The sequence below is a fragment of the Cryptomeria japonica genome, chromosome 11 (assembly GCF_030272615.1).
Source record: "Cryptomeria japonica chromosome 11, Sugi_1.0, whole genome shotgun sequence".
Taxonomy (NCBI): domain Eukaryota; kingdom Viridiplantae; phylum Streptophyta; class Pinopsida; order Cupressales; family Cupressaceae; genus Cryptomeria; species Cryptomeria japonica.
The window spans coordinates 526,306,370-526,323,456 of record NC_081415.1 but is presented as its reverse complement, the minus strand read 5'-3'; the positions used below and the strand labels follow the sequence as shown (position 1 = coordinate 526,323,456).

General features: G+C 36.1%; 1 long non-coding RNA gene across 1 annotated transcript; it reads right to left on the bottom strand.

Moving 5' to 3' along the window:
• Positions 1-10,755: 10,755 nt before the first annotated feature.
• LOC131050882 (uncharacterized) lies at positions 10,756-11,817 on the bottom strand. The gene is made up of 3 exons (XR_009107052.2): positions 11,280-11,817; positions 11,022-11,181; positions 10,756-10,920 (listed from the first exon to the last, which is right to left on the bottom strand). It is a non-coding gene; the product is annotated as an uncharacterized LOC131050882 (long non-coding RNA).
• Positions 11,818-17,087: the final 5,270 nt, after the last annotated feature.

Below are 17,087 nucleotides of genomic sequence, written 5' to 3'. Positions count from 1 at the left end.
CGGTTGGTTCCCTTTGTAGGAAGTCTTAGATAGAAGATTGCAGGGCCTCTTTCGGTTCAAGGATAAGAGGCTAACAAAGGTGGTGAAATTGGTTATGGGGGAGGAGATAAGCTATATTAGCCACCACTATAGAACGATTATGGATGTATATTCGTTAATGGCTACGTGGTGTTTGGAATTTGAAGACTCGATTGATACTGTGAGGAAGGTGATGAAGGCTCTGGTTCCTAAAGAATATTTGCTGGTTATGGACAATATTTGAATGAGCGGTGCCTAGAGAAGGCTTTGATGTGGTTGAAGGAATCAATGGAGAAATTCTTGTAGATAATTTGCCATTTGTGAGATGGTAGGAAGGCAAACTGAAGGAGAGGTTCAAGGCACTGGCAAAGTGCGGGTGGGAGGCATTGAAGACCTTTGTGGACCTGATGCAAGTGGAGGCAGAATTGAGGGAGGCAATGGAGGAGGCTAGGTGAGAGGTGGGATGCAAGATAAGGCCAAGAAAGAGGAAGAATGATGCGGATAGTGCACTACCCAGGTTATTGTTAGAATTCATGAAATGTGAATCCCACAAGCCCAGTTATATTTTGCAAGAATACTTATCACACAATAAGAGAAAATTGAACAACAAAGAGAATGGAAGATAACTAACAATAATTGAATGTATTGCTTTGAAATTGCTTAATTACAATGAAGGATATGACATCCTTATAAAGAAATCTAACTCTAAAGATAGAAACCCTAAATGGTGGAGTCTACAAATAGACTAAGAGTTTGAAATACAATGCATGAATCAATCATGTATGTACAAATAGCATAATAGACTAATTAATGCATGAAACTCTCAAAAATCTAAACATAGTTTGCATTTTCCTAGTTTGCATTATGCATGAAGATAAATATTAATTAATTAACTAAGTAATAAATTATTTAGTGAATTAATGCAATTAAGTGAATTATTAATATATAAATTACTTATTCCAACACCCCCTGAATGCACAACTGGGAGAGAGCAAAAAAAGATGTAGGAAAAAAGCATGCGAAGATGAATGCAAGATGGGCCCGACATAAAGCCTGATGAGTATCCATGAACAAACACGAAAGTTTCTCAAAAACGGAGCAAAGGAGAAAACCCTGAATGGGAACAAAAATCATCTCCAAAAGAGAAACAAAGGACAAGCATGAAGAAACATGAAACATGAAGAAACTGCAAACACTGTGGTAGAATGACTGCTATGATGCTAAAAATCTAACCTCCAGAAATAGGAATGGAAGAGTGTTGATATGGTAAGTATTCCATCTCACTGACAATGCATGGACAAATGGCTGCTGCATCTCATAGTACATAGGAACAAATACATAAGTGCTCCATCTCACAAACAATGCATGGTAAATGGCCTTGCATCTCCTAGTACATAGGAACAAGTACTGAATACATAAAACACTCCAACATGAAACCAAGAAAGCATTAAGAACAATAGTAGAAGCCCCCCCATAATGATGAAAAGGGAGAGGTATGATAGGTACTGAGAATATGAATGCTATTTTCCATGATGCAAAAAAAACAAAGATCTGTGCCAAAAGGATGGAGCTCGGATCACAAGAGGGCAAAATAGGGCCATGAAGTCACTGGTTACTTTGGAAGGAAGAAAAAGTGGGTTGGAAAGATATCTACAAAAATGGACCTAGGATTTCGATAGATCTTTGAATCACTTTTTTGACAATATCTTGTTTGCGAAAAACGGAGTCCGGATGCACAAGATATGCCCCCAGGAGTGCAAACTACAACTTCTGATTTTAACTAGAAAAAAAAACTTGTGAAATGAAATAATCGGAAAAAAATACCTCCATATTTGGATAGGGCTCGGAAGGAGATTTACAACGATATATGGTTTGCATGATTTCGACTCCGTATGCTCAAGTTATGAGAAAAATACCAACCCCCTCTTTTAGGGCATAAAGAAGATCAAAGAGGGGCCATGCATGTTGACTGTACCGTTGACGTCAGTGGACAAAAAATATGCTGAAGGTACTTTGACTTCTTTTAATTGATTAAAAAATTAATCTTTATGAAATGGCATGCACCCACTTGATTTTTAAAAAAATAAAAAATAAAAATTAAAAACACAGCAATGAATTTTTTTTTTCACTAGCCAATAGATTTTTTTTGGAAAATATTTGTGACACAGGTGCAGGTACGACCATATGAATTTTTATGCCTCGAAAAATGTGAATAATTTTTTAAATTATTCAATTAGCTAATTGTGTCATAATTAAATAATTTATTTATTTATTTAATTATTTGTCCTATTTATCCTCCTAATTTTTGAAAATGGGAGACTAATATCCTCTTTGATTTTAAAAAATCCATCCTTTTGGAAATATCTCATTAATCTTAATTTTAAATTCGAAAATGAGGTATGCATATTCAAAAATCTGCTTTTTTGTGAGAAGATAATAAATCTTATTTATTAATTATCTCTATTTATCCTCTCATATGAAGATATTTTATTTATTTTTTAATTCTTCTATTTATCTTTTCGAATGAAGTTATTTAATAATTTCTAATTATTAAAATCTTCTTGATATTTGCAATTTGCTAATTTGGTATTTATGAGAAGATAATTAAAGATTTTATTATTTATTCTCATAATATTTTCCCATTTGCTTTCTTCTATCTTTATCCTTCCTCAAATGGTAGCTCTGCCATGTGCTCAATTTGGTCCATCCACCCAATACAAAATCTTTTCAATCCCATCCGTCCATCAAATTTCAAGTTTTATATAAATTGAGAGCTCTTTCTTTGTCAAAAAAACTAACTTTCATGTAATTTCATTCTATCATTTTGTCCAATAATCATCTAGCTTAAGCATTGTTCATTCTGTCAAAATCAATCTTGCATAATCACATTCCTTGTAAATCTTGAACACCAATCCTTGCTTTCGTCTATTTCATGCATGTGACATACAAGAGAACAACATAACATCATTAGAGATAAAAGGAAAAACAATGAGGCTTCATTGAAGATTTCAAGGTTTGCGTATTGCTTTTGTTTCAATGGTCTTGTTGGTAGGATTAGGAAAAGTAAACATGTTAGATTAAGTTATGTGATTAGCTTAGTTTCATTTCAATCATATTTTTGTTTTTTGAACTGATTAATCACCCTTTTTCTTGATCTACCTTTGGTGAACTTGACGTGAATCACACATTCAATTTAACAGTTTTTGTGAGACATTTTGATGAGATACAGGTTCCAAAAGACCAAATTTCTTGATTTTTGTGCTCGTCACTGTTTTTGTGTAGGTTTCAGAAGAGTTAATGTGTCTATTGTAGGGCTTAATCGATCAAAGACTTAAAATTGAAAAAATAAATTTCACTTAGTTCCTAATTAGGATTGGATTAATCTTTCAATTTCATGCAAGAACTCTCACTTAGTTCCTAATTAGGATTGGATTAATCTTTTAATTTCATGCAACAACTCTCACTTAGTTCTTAATTAGGATTGGATTAATCTTCCCTTTCTGCTACAAATTGCACCTAGTTCCCAATTAGGCTTGGATTAATCTTTGATTTCATGCTACAAATTGCACCTAGATCCTAATTAGTCTTGGATTTATCTTTCATTTCTACAATAAATTGCACATAGTCTAATTAGGGGATTAATTCATAAAGCAACTTTTCTTTTCTTCATGTCTTTTTTCTTTGCTTGCTTGTCGCTTTATTGATTTGTGTCACTTTTTTTAATTGCTTGTCACTTTTTTTATTTTTGTGTCACTTTTTGCTTACGTGTTTTTTTTTTGCTTGCGTGTCACTTTTTTGCTTACATGTCACTTTCTTTTTCCTTTTTCCTTTTTTCTTGCTTGTCGGTTTTCTTTGCTTGCATGTAGTGTTTTTCATTGGAGGTCGCTTTTTTAGTTGTGCGTTTCTTTTTGCATATTACATTTTGCTTGCATGTTGCTTTTTAAGTTGCATGCTACTTTTTTGCCTATTGCTTTTTTTAGTTGCATGTTTCTTTTTACTTTTTGCTTGCATGTTGCTTTTTTGCCTATTGCATTTTTTTAGTTGCATTTTTTACTTTTTTCTTTCATGTTGCTTTTTAGTTGCATGTTGTTTTTTCCGCTTGTTGCTTTTTTAGTTGCATGTGGCTTTTCCTACTTAGCTTAGAGGTTTTGTGTATTACTAATCAGTTCTTTGCAACATTGTGGCATCGGTGGGATGAAGATTGAAATTCACAAAATTACTAATTAGTTTGATGCAGAATGATTGTCTAAGATTGAAAATCAAACAAAATTATGTTCAAATGATGTTTTAATAGCATAGCTCACCATTGCTATCTTTTCACTTTGGTTTAAAATGGACATGGATTTTTCTTTTGATTAGATTAGCTTACACATTTCTATCTTTAAAGGAATGAATACTTGTTTGCCATCTCTTGAGCGCTTGCTTGTTCTGTAGGGTGGGCCTGTTGTTGCATTGAGTACCTTTCCACCCGTCTTCAGGGTGTTGGGAGAGAGGGAAAGGTGATAACGAAAACCACTTTTCTCTTTTGTAGTAGAGGGATATCTTTGATTAGGGATTTGATCACCTCACAAGGGTATTTCGAATTGAGATATGTTGGGGATATCATCTCTTCTAGCAGGATCTTGAGTGGTGTTTTTCGAGCCACTATATAAAAAACCTGGTTAGGCGGCTGAAGTGTTGAGTGAATTTGACGTATGTGGAGGCCTTCTTTGCACCGATAAGCTCAATGAAATTTGTAAGTATCTTGCTTAAAGAATCCGTTGTTGTACCTAGACCTGTCTAAAAATTATTACGAACCAATTGTTTTAGATTGCCAAAAACCTTTTACTTGTTGACTCAAACATTGTGATACATACATGGGGAAGAAACCCCTCATGTACCCTTCAACTTGAGATAGAAAATTTCTTGGGATCTTCGGGTCTTTAGAAATTTGAAGCTTGGTATGCTTGAGAAGTGTGTGTCGTGGAGTGGAGCTAGTGCTACGAAGATTCTTAGTCCATTTTTTCCCCTTTAGCACATATCATCACCTTTCTTCATATCATTTCCTTAGTATCGGTCATTATCCAAAAGTTTTATCCACTATCAAGAAGTTTTATCCACCATCAGTCATTATCTAGTCAAACCTAGCTTAGTATCCAAGCAATAGGTGAGACTTTGTGAATTTGTCCTTTTGTCCTATCAAGGTTGTGACTTCATACCAATTTCTTAGGGTATCTCTTTAGACTTGCACTCCCAAGGTTTTTCATAATCTTCAAAATCCCAAAAAACATAGGATTGCATCTTGTCATTCCTTAGTCCAATTGGTCAATTATTCATCTAACATTCTTCTATTCTTTCAAGAGATCATTCATTTTTTTCATACACAAACAATCTCTCAAGGAGGCATCCTACCTCCATCCCTCGATTTGCTGGGGCATGATTTTTTTTCAATTTTCTTTGAAACAACGCTCAAATAAATCTACTTCACTTGTGTCTTCCATTTTTAACATGTCAATTTGTCCTAACCTAACCTAATTTTTCCATTTTTCTTCCAATTTCACCTATTTTGACCAAATTGACTTAATTTGACCCAATTAAGGTCTTCAGACATCAGTTTGACTAATTTTCCCTTTTAGGTTCAATTAGTTCTTAAATTAATTAAGCCTTCCCTTTTTACTAATTATTCCTCTTTTAATCTTTCATCAATTAATCATTCCCTTTTAATATTAATTAAATAATTATTTTATTTAATTAATTTCAAATTTCACACTTTAATTAAATAATCTTAACTATTTAATTAAAATGTTCGATTTTTAATTCTGTCATAACTAAATAAATATCTTTATTTATTTAATTATTTTTCCTATTTATCCTCCTAATTTTTAAAAATGGGAAACTAATATCTTCTTTGCTTTTCAAAAATCCATCTTTTCGAAAATATCTCATTAATCTTTATTTTAAATTCAAACGAGGTATGCATTTTCAAAAATCTACTTTTTTGTGAGGAGATAATTAATAAATCTTATTTATTAAGCATCTCTATTTATCCTCTCATACGAAGATATTTTATTTATTTTTAATTCTTCTATTTATCTTTTTGAATGAAGATATTGAATAATTTTTAATTATTGAAATCTTTTTGATATTTTCAACTTGCTAATTTGGTATTTATGAGAAGATAATTAAAGATTTTATTATTTATTCTCATAATATCTTCCCATTTGCTTTCTTCTATCTTCATCCTTCCTCAAATGACAACTTTGTCATGTACTCAATCTGGTCTGTCCACCTGATCAAAAATCTTTTAAATCCCATCCGTCCATCAAATTTTGAGTTTTATATAAATTGAGAGCCCTTTCTTTGTCAAAAAAACTAACTTTCATGTAATTTCATTCTGTCATTTTGTCCAGTAATCATCTAGCTTAAGCATTGCCATTCTATCAAAATCAATCTTGCATAATCACGTTCCTAGTAAATCTCAAACACCAATCTTTGCTTTCATATGTTTCATGCACCTGACATACAAGAGAGCAACATAACATCATTAGAGATGAAAGGAAAAACAACGAGGATTCATTGAAGATTTCAAGGTTTGTGTATTGTTTTTGTTTCAATGGTGTTGTTGGTAGGATTAGGAAAGGTTAACATGTTAGATTAAGTTATGTGATTACCTTAGTTTCATTTTTTTCATGTTTTTGGTTTTCGAACTGATTAACCACCCTTTTTCTTGCTCTATAATTAAAGTTTTAAAACTCCTTTGAGCCTATTTGCAATAATTTTAGAGATGATTTTGTATATTGTATTACATAGAGCTATTGGTCTAAAATTATTCATGTTGAATTTGCTATCTTTTTGGGATCAAAGCTAAGAAAGTGTGATTCATTGCTTTCAATACTGTCTTCTTTTTCCTTGATTCCTCCATAACCTTGTAAATATCCTCTGCTAAAATTTCCCAAAAATGTTGAAAAAAACTAGCTAGAAAGCCATCTGGGCTTGGAGCCTTATCAAGATTCATCTCAAATACTTCATTTTTAACCCTCTCGATTGTTATCTTCTCGAAAAGCTCATTATTCTGATGATCTGAAATAATTTCCGGAATTCCTTCCAGAAATTCCTTCCTTGCTTCTGCATTCAAAGGTGAATCTTTATTTAATATTTCTTCAAAATATCTTGTTGCCTCCTGATTAACTTCCTCCAAAGATTATGTTATCGAACCATCCGCTCTGTTAATTTTTGTAATTCTACATCTTTCCTTATTTGCTAGAGAGTTCTTATGATTTTTTTTTGCATTTCTATGACCTTCTAGAAGCCAAACCTCCCTAGATTTCTCTTGCTATTACTTCAAAAAATTCTGCCTTTAAGAGTTTTTCTCTCTCACATTCCTCTGATCCCATACCTTCCTTAATGATTTCCTCTGATCCCATACCTTCCTTAATGATTTTCTCATCGAGAGCATCTAATTCTTTTTCTAATCTCATTTTTTCTTGAAAAATGTTCTTGAATATATTTTTATTCCAGTCTTTTAGTTTCATCTTAGACATACTTTAGCTTACAATTAAGTTGGAACATGTGTGTATGATCTTTGTGGTTTGTCTCCTTCCACCACTTTGTAATCAAGTTTTCCAGATTTGGGTCCCTGAGCCACACACGTTTTCAAATTTGAATGGGATTCCTGCAGAAAAGTTATTTTGAATTGATGTCAATTGGATAGGATAATGATTAGAGCTAGTGAGGGGGAGCACATAGACTTCATAAAACTGCATTAGGCTATCCCAGTTACCAACCATCATAAATCTATCAAGTCTTTCTGCTATATTGGTAAAACCTTTCCTCCAATGAGTCCACACATAGATCCATTTGTTTCCTGTAAGTCCTTAAGATTATTGACGTCTATGAAATGTTGGAAGTCTATTTGAACCATTGTAGTTTTCCTGAAACCACCCAATTTCTCTTGATTGTTTCTAGTGGCATTAAAATCCCTTTCTCTTGATTGTTTCAAGTCTAACTGTCAATAGTGTCCATAATTCCCTTCTCTGCAATGTTTGGGTCGGACCATATACATTAATTACAAAAAAAGACTCATTTATTTGTAGCATTTTGTTATCCACCATTTATTATCTTCCACTATTAGGCCTTCTACTTTACAAGGATTCCATAATACCCTAATCCCCCTGAAGCTCCTTCTGATCCCACAAAGTATCCTTTCCATTGTTTCCAATGATCAAGCCTTATCTCGCTCTCCTCCTTTCTAAGCTTGGTTTCTCAAAGGAGGCAAATATTTGGTTTTGTTTGATCGATTTGACACTTAATCAAGCACTATATTGAGGGCATTGTGTTTGGGGAAGGTTAAGCACCTTCCCAAGGCTTGCATTAGTTTTACTTTTCCTTTTGTGGTCTTCTATAGCAGAAACATTCACTTTGGATTTGTTCAGGGTTCTCTTTTTACTCTTCCTCTCCCAAGATCTCAAGGCCTCTGTTCTTAGATTTGATTTGTTCTAGCATCCTTTCTTCAATCCTCATTGCATCTATATAATTCCAATCTTTGAACTCCTCCCCTTCATCCTCCTCACTTACTCCCTCCGTGGCTATCTTGTTCCTTTTCTTCCCTTTCACTTCTATTCGATTAGTACTCCTCTCATTCCTGCATAACTCCTCTACCACCTGGGATTTTACACCATGACCCTTCAGGTGTGTAATATCTTGAATGCCCGCGCCCCATTTCCTAATTTATCCCCAACCGTTATTGGATCAATCTTAATCTTCGGCTCTTCTCTTCTATCCGTCTATCTGACTTCATCCAAATGCTGGCATATAGTCTGTCTTAAGTCATCTGTATCCCTTAAAAGGACTAACAATTCTACCTCCTTGCTTATGTCTTGCACATGTTGGAGATTTTTTTTCTTTCCTTCCTTACAGTTTTCTTGAAGATTTTCTGTTACTGTTGCCAGTTGATTCTCCCGTTTTCTTCTCTTGAAAAGACTTTCTTCTAAACCTCTTCTCCCTGGAGTCACGTCTCCTTGGTCTAGATCCTCCAACCTTTCACTTATACCTAGAGTATTTGATGTTCCCTCTTGCATTTTTTCTCTAGACAGGAAGCGCTCTGGGTAGTTTTCATTCAAGAGTTTAATTGCTTGCTTCCATCTACCCCATCTGTAATCCTCATACTACTTTAATTAATTCCCCCAAAAAGAGCTAGATTTAGATTATATCTAACTCTTTAATTATGTTTCTCAAAACATTTTCCATCTGTACCAAAGTAGAAAATAAATCTGAATTAGACATGCATGTTCAAATAATATAGATCTCGTAATTGGATAACAACTTTGAAGGCTTTAAACCTAAAGTTGATGTAAAATGTAAAACTTTTCAGCTTAGAATGACCAGGTCCACCTCATGAGATAAGAGGAATATTGTGGCCTATGACTAGGAAAAATGAGCTAAGGAGTATATTTTCAAAGTACAGAGGGAAGATCTATTTTAACCGTACAGAGGGAAGATCTATTTTAATCTGGTTGAATTGCTCACCGCCAATATCCCATGAACATTTTACCAACACAATATTAAAGTAATAGTAAGAGTTATCCTGTGCAACTGCTCACAAAACCAAATTACAAAATTGCTTTTCTTGAAACATGCAACCTTAATCCTGCTGGACTTCAAACTGCAGTTCACTGCCGATCTTAGCATTCACTGTCAAGCTTGGAGTTAAAACACTTTCAGTTTTTTTAGCTTTAGTCTGAACTAATTTTATTGTTAGTATACTTTCAGTTTTTTAAGCTTTAGTCTGAACTATTTTTATTGTTAGTATACTTTCAGTTTTTTAAGCTTTAGTCTGGACTCTGAACTAATTTTATTGTTAGTATAAAAAAAGACTGTCACTTTGTTTTTCCAGCAAATAAAGCATAAATCTTTATTGAAATTCAAGAAGAGATTACATCTTGAAGGTCATAAGAGGTCTTTCTCAACTCAATAGAAATCAGTTTTCACACTTATAAATAGGATGGGGTTATCTCTTTATAAAGATTACATTTTCTAAAAATAAAGAGTAAACTCTTCGAACTTTTGATGCTCGACATTACATTTACTCTGGAAATCTTTCTCCGCTAGGATAGATTTAGTTGGATTTTGCTGACCAAAATAAATGAAAAGTAAACTTTAGTGCTCTGTTCATGCATTCAACATGCACAAAAATAGAACTTAGATTTACTTTAAGACTTCTCAACTTAAAATCCTAAAAATATCATCAAGGCTTCTTAACTAAGAATTCAACATAACTGAACATTGTCATCTTCAAACTGCAGCATGGTAGTGACTGACCAACTGGAAGCTACAGTGGAACTACATGTTCCTTCAAACTCATCGAAACATTAGTTGTCAACAAATCCCCAACGAACTCAACTTTCCAAGATTTTACAAAGACACACAAATAATTACAATTCAAGACATAATCTCTTGTTTTCTTTAATTATTGCCCACCTAGGTCTCTGTTGCGAACCTCAAGCCCCAATATCTTCAATTCAATATTAGGTATAATTACATGCGAGAGACCAGATGACCATGTCAAGTTGCTTGCAGAGGAAGGAACCCCTAAAATGACAGTATTAACCATGCTTGCAAAGAAAGAAGTGCATGAATTATATTCATTTGGTCCGATTTATCATATAGCTCGCTAGTCTACATTGAATCCAAGAGTTTTCCAGCACTTACTGAAATTACATCAAACACTCAAAAGAACAAAACCAGTAACCAGAAAGAATATTCAATATAAATATACTGTCATTTGTCTTGCTTTTTAGTGAAAAAGAATATACAATTTATTGAGGGATTCATCTGTGGAATATTGCTGAGATCTTCGGAAGGCAAGAAGTGCAACACCATCTATGGAGTGCTTACATCTTCCAGCAAGAGTCCAACATATTGATACTGGAGAAATCAGATGATCCAACATCACATTAGATCACTCAATAGAAAATCCAATCACCGATATCAATCAATAGAAATTCCAAACTGTGGAAGAGATTTACCTTTGATCTTGCATTCATCAATATTGCTGAGATTCTCTGCAAACTCCTCCCCGTCTTCAGATCATACTAAATATTGATTATGGGGAATTCCGTTGTGGATTTCTTGATTATTTCATTCCCTGAAAATAGTCTTCGTAATGTTGCTGCTCTCCTTGAATCCCTAGTAGAAATATGGAATCGGCACCCAAATATCACTCAGTAGAAATTCAAATCACCAATATCATTCAATAGAAATTCCAAACTGTGGAAGCGATTTACCTTTGATCTTGCATTCGTACTGAGAACTCCATTGAAACTCCGGCAAGATGAGATGATCCAAACGTTTGATCCATTTCCATTTGAAAAAAAGGATCAACATTTTCGATTTGAGGAAGAGCATCTTGTTGGAGGACCTTGATCACCCCATCAAGCAATTCATCACCTTCTTCAACAATCACCATCATCATCATCATCCGAAGCAAACAGAATGTGAAAGCATGGCACAGATAGTGATCATGGCCTCTTCCTTCACAGACAGACATGCAGCATTTTCTTTATGTGAAGCAAGAAGCCATGATTACTATTTGTGCCCCGTTTTCTCTGAAATTTATGTCATAAAATAGCAAATTGCAGAGCAAGAGAATGATTACTATTCCTTGTAAAGAGAATGATTACAAAATGACTGATCTGAGTAATAGAAAAACAATCTGCATGTTAAAAATAACTGGAGATAAGTAAAACTGTAGAGCCCATCTGCATGGAATGCAATAATTCATAAAGCAATTCTTGCTTTTTGCTCCACTTTAGTTTTTTCTCAGTTTTTATTGCCTGTTTTTTCTCACTTTAGTCTGCACTTCAGTTATACGTGTATGAAGTTGAACTATTTATAAAATGACTAAGCAAGTTCTTATGTTTGTTGATTTTTTTCATTTATTTTTAATATAATTTGATAATCAAATATTAAAATTGAATTTGGAAATTTGATTAGTAAGTTATTGGCTTTTATTAAATGACTAAGAAAAACTATTCATATATTTGATTGAGTTATGATGGAAAATTTATAAATTGTAGACTTGCAAAATAATTACATTAGAAATGTAAATGTATTAGGATAGAATCCATTAGACATTATATATATTGACATTCATCTAAATTAGATATTTTTAGTGTACAAAATGATCAAAACAATTTTTCACTTAGAAAAGGAGAAATAACACACCTTTTGGATGAGACTAGAGGGGTCCCATCTTTCTTTCTTTTTTATTCACCTTTCATAAAATCTCATTCATTTTTAATTTTTTTTTATATGTTTTTAATTAAATACATTAATATTTTTATATTATAGTTGTTAAATATTCTTTTTGTTAATACACATGAAAACAAATTGTGGGTCAATTCCCTTGGAAGGAGTGTTGCAAATACCCTAAGGTTTGTGAATCCCACAGGCCATGCCCAAAGTTATGTTTCCATCATTTTGTGATATTCTTTATTATCCTTATGCTTTCTCGGCGCTTCATCTTTACCTATGATCCATATGTCATAAGCTTGAGATTCACTAAACAAGGTAAATATTCTTTTATAACTTTAATTATTCTTCATAATTATCTTCACAAAAATTGTCATTCAATACAAACTTCCACTTTTGTCCCGATCTTATGCATCCACAACACTTCAAATAGTGAAGGTGTTGGTAAATTAATTAAATAAATCTACAGGTTAGCATGCACATAGAGTTGAGGGTGAAATTGATAAATAAGCATAGTAATAAATGTAGAAATTTAAATAAGAAAAAAATGGTATTTATTTCTAGTTCTAATTTCAATATGATTATGATAGATGTTATGAAATATTTTTCACGATGTCAAGATGATTTTGGAATCTATTAATTGATGTCTTCTAAATAAAACAATTGATTGTTGTAGGTTCTAACTTGATTTGAATAATACATTTAAATTAGGAGTCATAGAAGGACACAAAAAGTATTACACAATGAGAATTGAATGTATTTTATATGTATTCATGAATTAAATGTTTTAAATGGTTTGAATAATAATACTAAAAAAATTGGTACAAAAACTGATTGAAAGTTAATCAATCCATGGTCATTAAAGGATTTTTTTTGGATGGTGTCATGCGTACGGGGGCTCGCAGGCGGCCGAGCTTGGGTTTCAATGCCCTGGCTCGTGGGAGGTGGTGTTGCAGATGCGTCGGGGGAGGGTGTTAGGGGAGATCAGTGGCAGGTGGTGCTGGGCAGGGATCGACTGTGGGCATGGGGGGAGAAGCGGTGGTCATCGGGTGGGGTTTAGGCTGCATGTGGGTGGGGTTCCAGTTTGCTGCGGCTCGAGGTTTTCCCGTGGGACAGGGGGATACGGCTGACCCCTTCTTTCAGTGGTGCTTGGAGGGGCGGTGTCTTGGGTGTCGAGCATTCTTGAGTGGCCCTTTGGGGTGTGGGTCCTTGGCATTCTTGTATAATTTCTTTTGCGCTCCGATGTCGAGTATTGGTGGTGAGGCCTCGTAGGTTGCTCCCGCCATGGATTTTCATGCTGCGATGGGCTCAAAACCCCCACTTCAGAGTATGAAGACCTTTAACAATAACCTTTTCTCATCAGAATTGGGGTCTGGGAGTCCTAGTAGCTCTCGCATTATGAAGATTAATGGTTGCCTGGAGAGATGTAGTGAGAGGCTGAAGCTGGTTATTCCTCCTGAGATGATAACTGAAGACGTTGAATATTTTTCAAAACACTCGCTATACTGCAAGTTTTTGGGAATGAGGTTTTCCTTGCAGTTTTTGGAAAACTGGGCGTAGAGGACTTGGGCACCGGAAGGGGAAATGGAGACCATGCTACTGACAAATAACTACTTCATGGTTACTTTCAATTGCATGGAGGATCGCAATAGGGTTTTTGACTTGGAGGTTCCTATTTTTACAACTAGGTGGGATTGTTCATCAAACCTTGGCATGCGGGGTTTAATCCTTCGGAGGAGCTCCCAAATAGGGTTCCAGTGTGAGTTCGTTTACCATGTTTTCCAGTGGAATGCTGTCAGGAGGATGTGCTACGGATGCTTGCCGCACTACTTGGGAGGCTAGTGGGATCTTCAATGCAAACCCTAGGGAGAAAGGTAATGACCTTTGCACCTATCTGTGTCGAAATTAATCTTAGTAAACCTTTGCCAGATGCTATAGATATGTGTGCGGGCTCTTACTCATGGGTTCAATAGTTAGATCATGGGACTTTACCTTTTCGCTGTCGTCTGTGTCATGAGTATGGTCATTTATAGCGTAAGTGCCCTAGATATAAACCGGGGGTGCACCAATCTAAACAGCCGGCCCAGAGCCAAGATAGGGCTGATAAAGGAAAAGTGGTTATGTCGGTCGAGGTAGTGGGTAATGATGGTTTTGTCTCAGTTAAGAAAAGGAACAAGAATTGAGGACAAAAGAGGTCCTTACAGGAGAGACAAGAGGAGGATACCTTTAACAGATTTGAGGCCTTGGATGACCTTAGCCAATAGGAAGTGAATCCGGGGTTAACCCCTTTGGATCAAGGTGCTTCAGGGGGGGGGTACAGAATGAGTTATTGAGGACTTTACCTAGGCCTTGCAAGTGGTTGGAAGCCAGCAAATGAAGATGGATCAAACAATAGGGGCCCAGTTGGGACTCACTCCTGGTTCAGAGGTGAATTTGGTTGTGGAGGAGGGTCTTCCGATAGCTCTGAAATTGGAACCAACTGAGGCTAAAAGTAATAAGTCCTCCATTCACCTGGGTCTGCATCAGAAAGATATTAAGAAAAGTGCTATGAAAAAGAACTCAAAGGTTGGCAGAAAGAAGGATTTGGATAAAATCAATTTGATGGGAGAGAATTTGGTTGAGTCAGGGTCAGTAAAGACTCTAGATTCTCACTTTTGCAATCCTCCAAAATGATTGTGCTTTCATGGAATGTGAGGGGCTTGAATAGCGACCCTAGACAAAAAGTTGTTCGGGAATTGATTAGGAATCATTCACCTGATGTGCTATTATTGCAAGAAACTAAACTCTCGGTGGAGAGTATGATGGGTCTGGTGCCAAAGCTCTGGGGGCGAGGCGAGTGTCAGTGTATGCAGCTGGTTCCTCTGGAGGGGTGGCTTGTCTTTCGAACCCTGTAAGGATTCTCCCTGTTTGGTGGGTGGCTTCCAGATCCTTGTTATCTGGGGTTGCCTCTAGTCTTGAGACCGGGGATCTTATCTTGTTTTCTAATATCTATGCACCAACCGATTTTTAGGGCAAGCAAAACTTATGGTCTCATATTTCTTGTATGCGAAGGTTGGTCCCTTTTCATCCTTGGATTATGGCGGGAGATTTTAATCCTATCCTTGAGCTGAGTGAGAAGAAGGGGGGTGTCATGCAGTTGGAACCTTCTTCTTTCCTTTTTCGGGATAGTATATCTTCATTGCATCTTGTTGACATTAAGCCTGGTAATGGTTTGTTCACTTGGAACAATAGGAGAGTGGGGGAGTATTGGATTGCAAAGAGGCTGGATCGATTTCTGGTTTCCATTTTTTGGGTTGGTGGGGGGCGGTCCACAAGTTCTGAGATTTTTGATTGGAGAGGGTCAGATCACTGGCCTATCAAGATGGTTTCTTCTTCTGCCTGGGTTGCTCGCTCTCCTTCCTTCAAATTCCAACTTATGTAGCTTCGGGATCTTGCTTTGCAGGCTCTTGTTGAGTAGTGGTGGAGGAAGGGGAGGTCGGCCTTTGGCACAACTATGTACACTTTTGCCAAGTAGCTGCAGTTTGTTAAGTTTCAGCTTAAACAATGGAACCGACGGGGTTTCGGGAACATTTTTCACGCTAAGAAAGCTGCCCAAACAGTGTTGAATGGCATCACTAGTGAAATCAGAGAGCATGGTTTGTCTGAAGCCTTGCTTAGGGAGGAGGATAGGGCTGTCAAGGCTTTACAGGAATGGGAGCTCAGGGAAGAAATATACTGGAAACAAAGAGCCCATATTGATTAACTTCAAGCAGGCGCTAAGAACATTGCTTTCTTTTTCAACTCTGTGAAAGCAAGAAGGCATGGAAATTCCATTCCTGCTCTAGTCAATGATAGAGCTGAGGTTTTATTATCCTTGTAGGAGATCTCTAGGGAGGCTTTATAGTATTTCTGATCCCTCTTCAGTGAGGATTCTCAGGGGGAAGTGGTGGAGGAGAATCATGTTCTCGCTTGCATTCCTCATGTTCTCGCTTGCATTCCTCCTCTTGTTACTGGGGAGATGAATGAGCAACTTATGGGTCCTATTTTGCTGGAAGAACTTGATAGGATTGTTTTTCACATGAGGAAAGGAAAATCTTTTGGACTGGATGGGTTCCCGATTGAATTCTTTCAAGAGTTCTAGGATATCATCAAACCGGACTTACTGGATGTAGCCCAGGAGTCCCAGAGGAATAAACAGATGCTTTGAGCTTTGAATGCGACTTTCATTGCGCTAATCCCCAAGTGTGATGGGGCTGATAGGTTAGGCCAGTTCCACCCCATCTCTCTCTGCAATGTGATTTATAAGATCATCTCTAAGATGATAGCAGATAGGTTGAAGAAGTGTCTGGGGGATGTTATCTCAGAGGAGCAGAGCGGGTTTGTGGAAGGGTGCCAAATTCTGGATGGTGTGGTCATTGCTATAGAGACCATTCATTCTATGGCAACCTCCAAGGAAAAAGCTATGTTTATCAAGTTGGAGATGGCTAAGGCTTACGATAGAGTTCGTTGGTCCTTCCTCCAGAAGATCCTCAGGGCTTTTGGCTTTGCTGAGGAATGGATCCAATGGGTTATGAGTTGTGTTACATCCACTTCTTTCTCGGTGCTAATCAATGGTGATCATACTGAACTATTTGGTGCATCTAGGGGTCTTTGCCAGGGGGACCCCCTTTCTCCTTACTTATTCATTCTCCTTGTTGAGGGCCTGGGGAGGCTGATCAAGCATAATGTGGGTCTGGGTAGTATTTAGGGTTGGAGTTGGGGTAATGACTTGCAGCCGCACTTTCATTCATAGTTTGTTGATGACACGACCTGTTGACGTGTGTTTTGACACACTCACCAACAGTCAGGTGTTTTATGCAAAC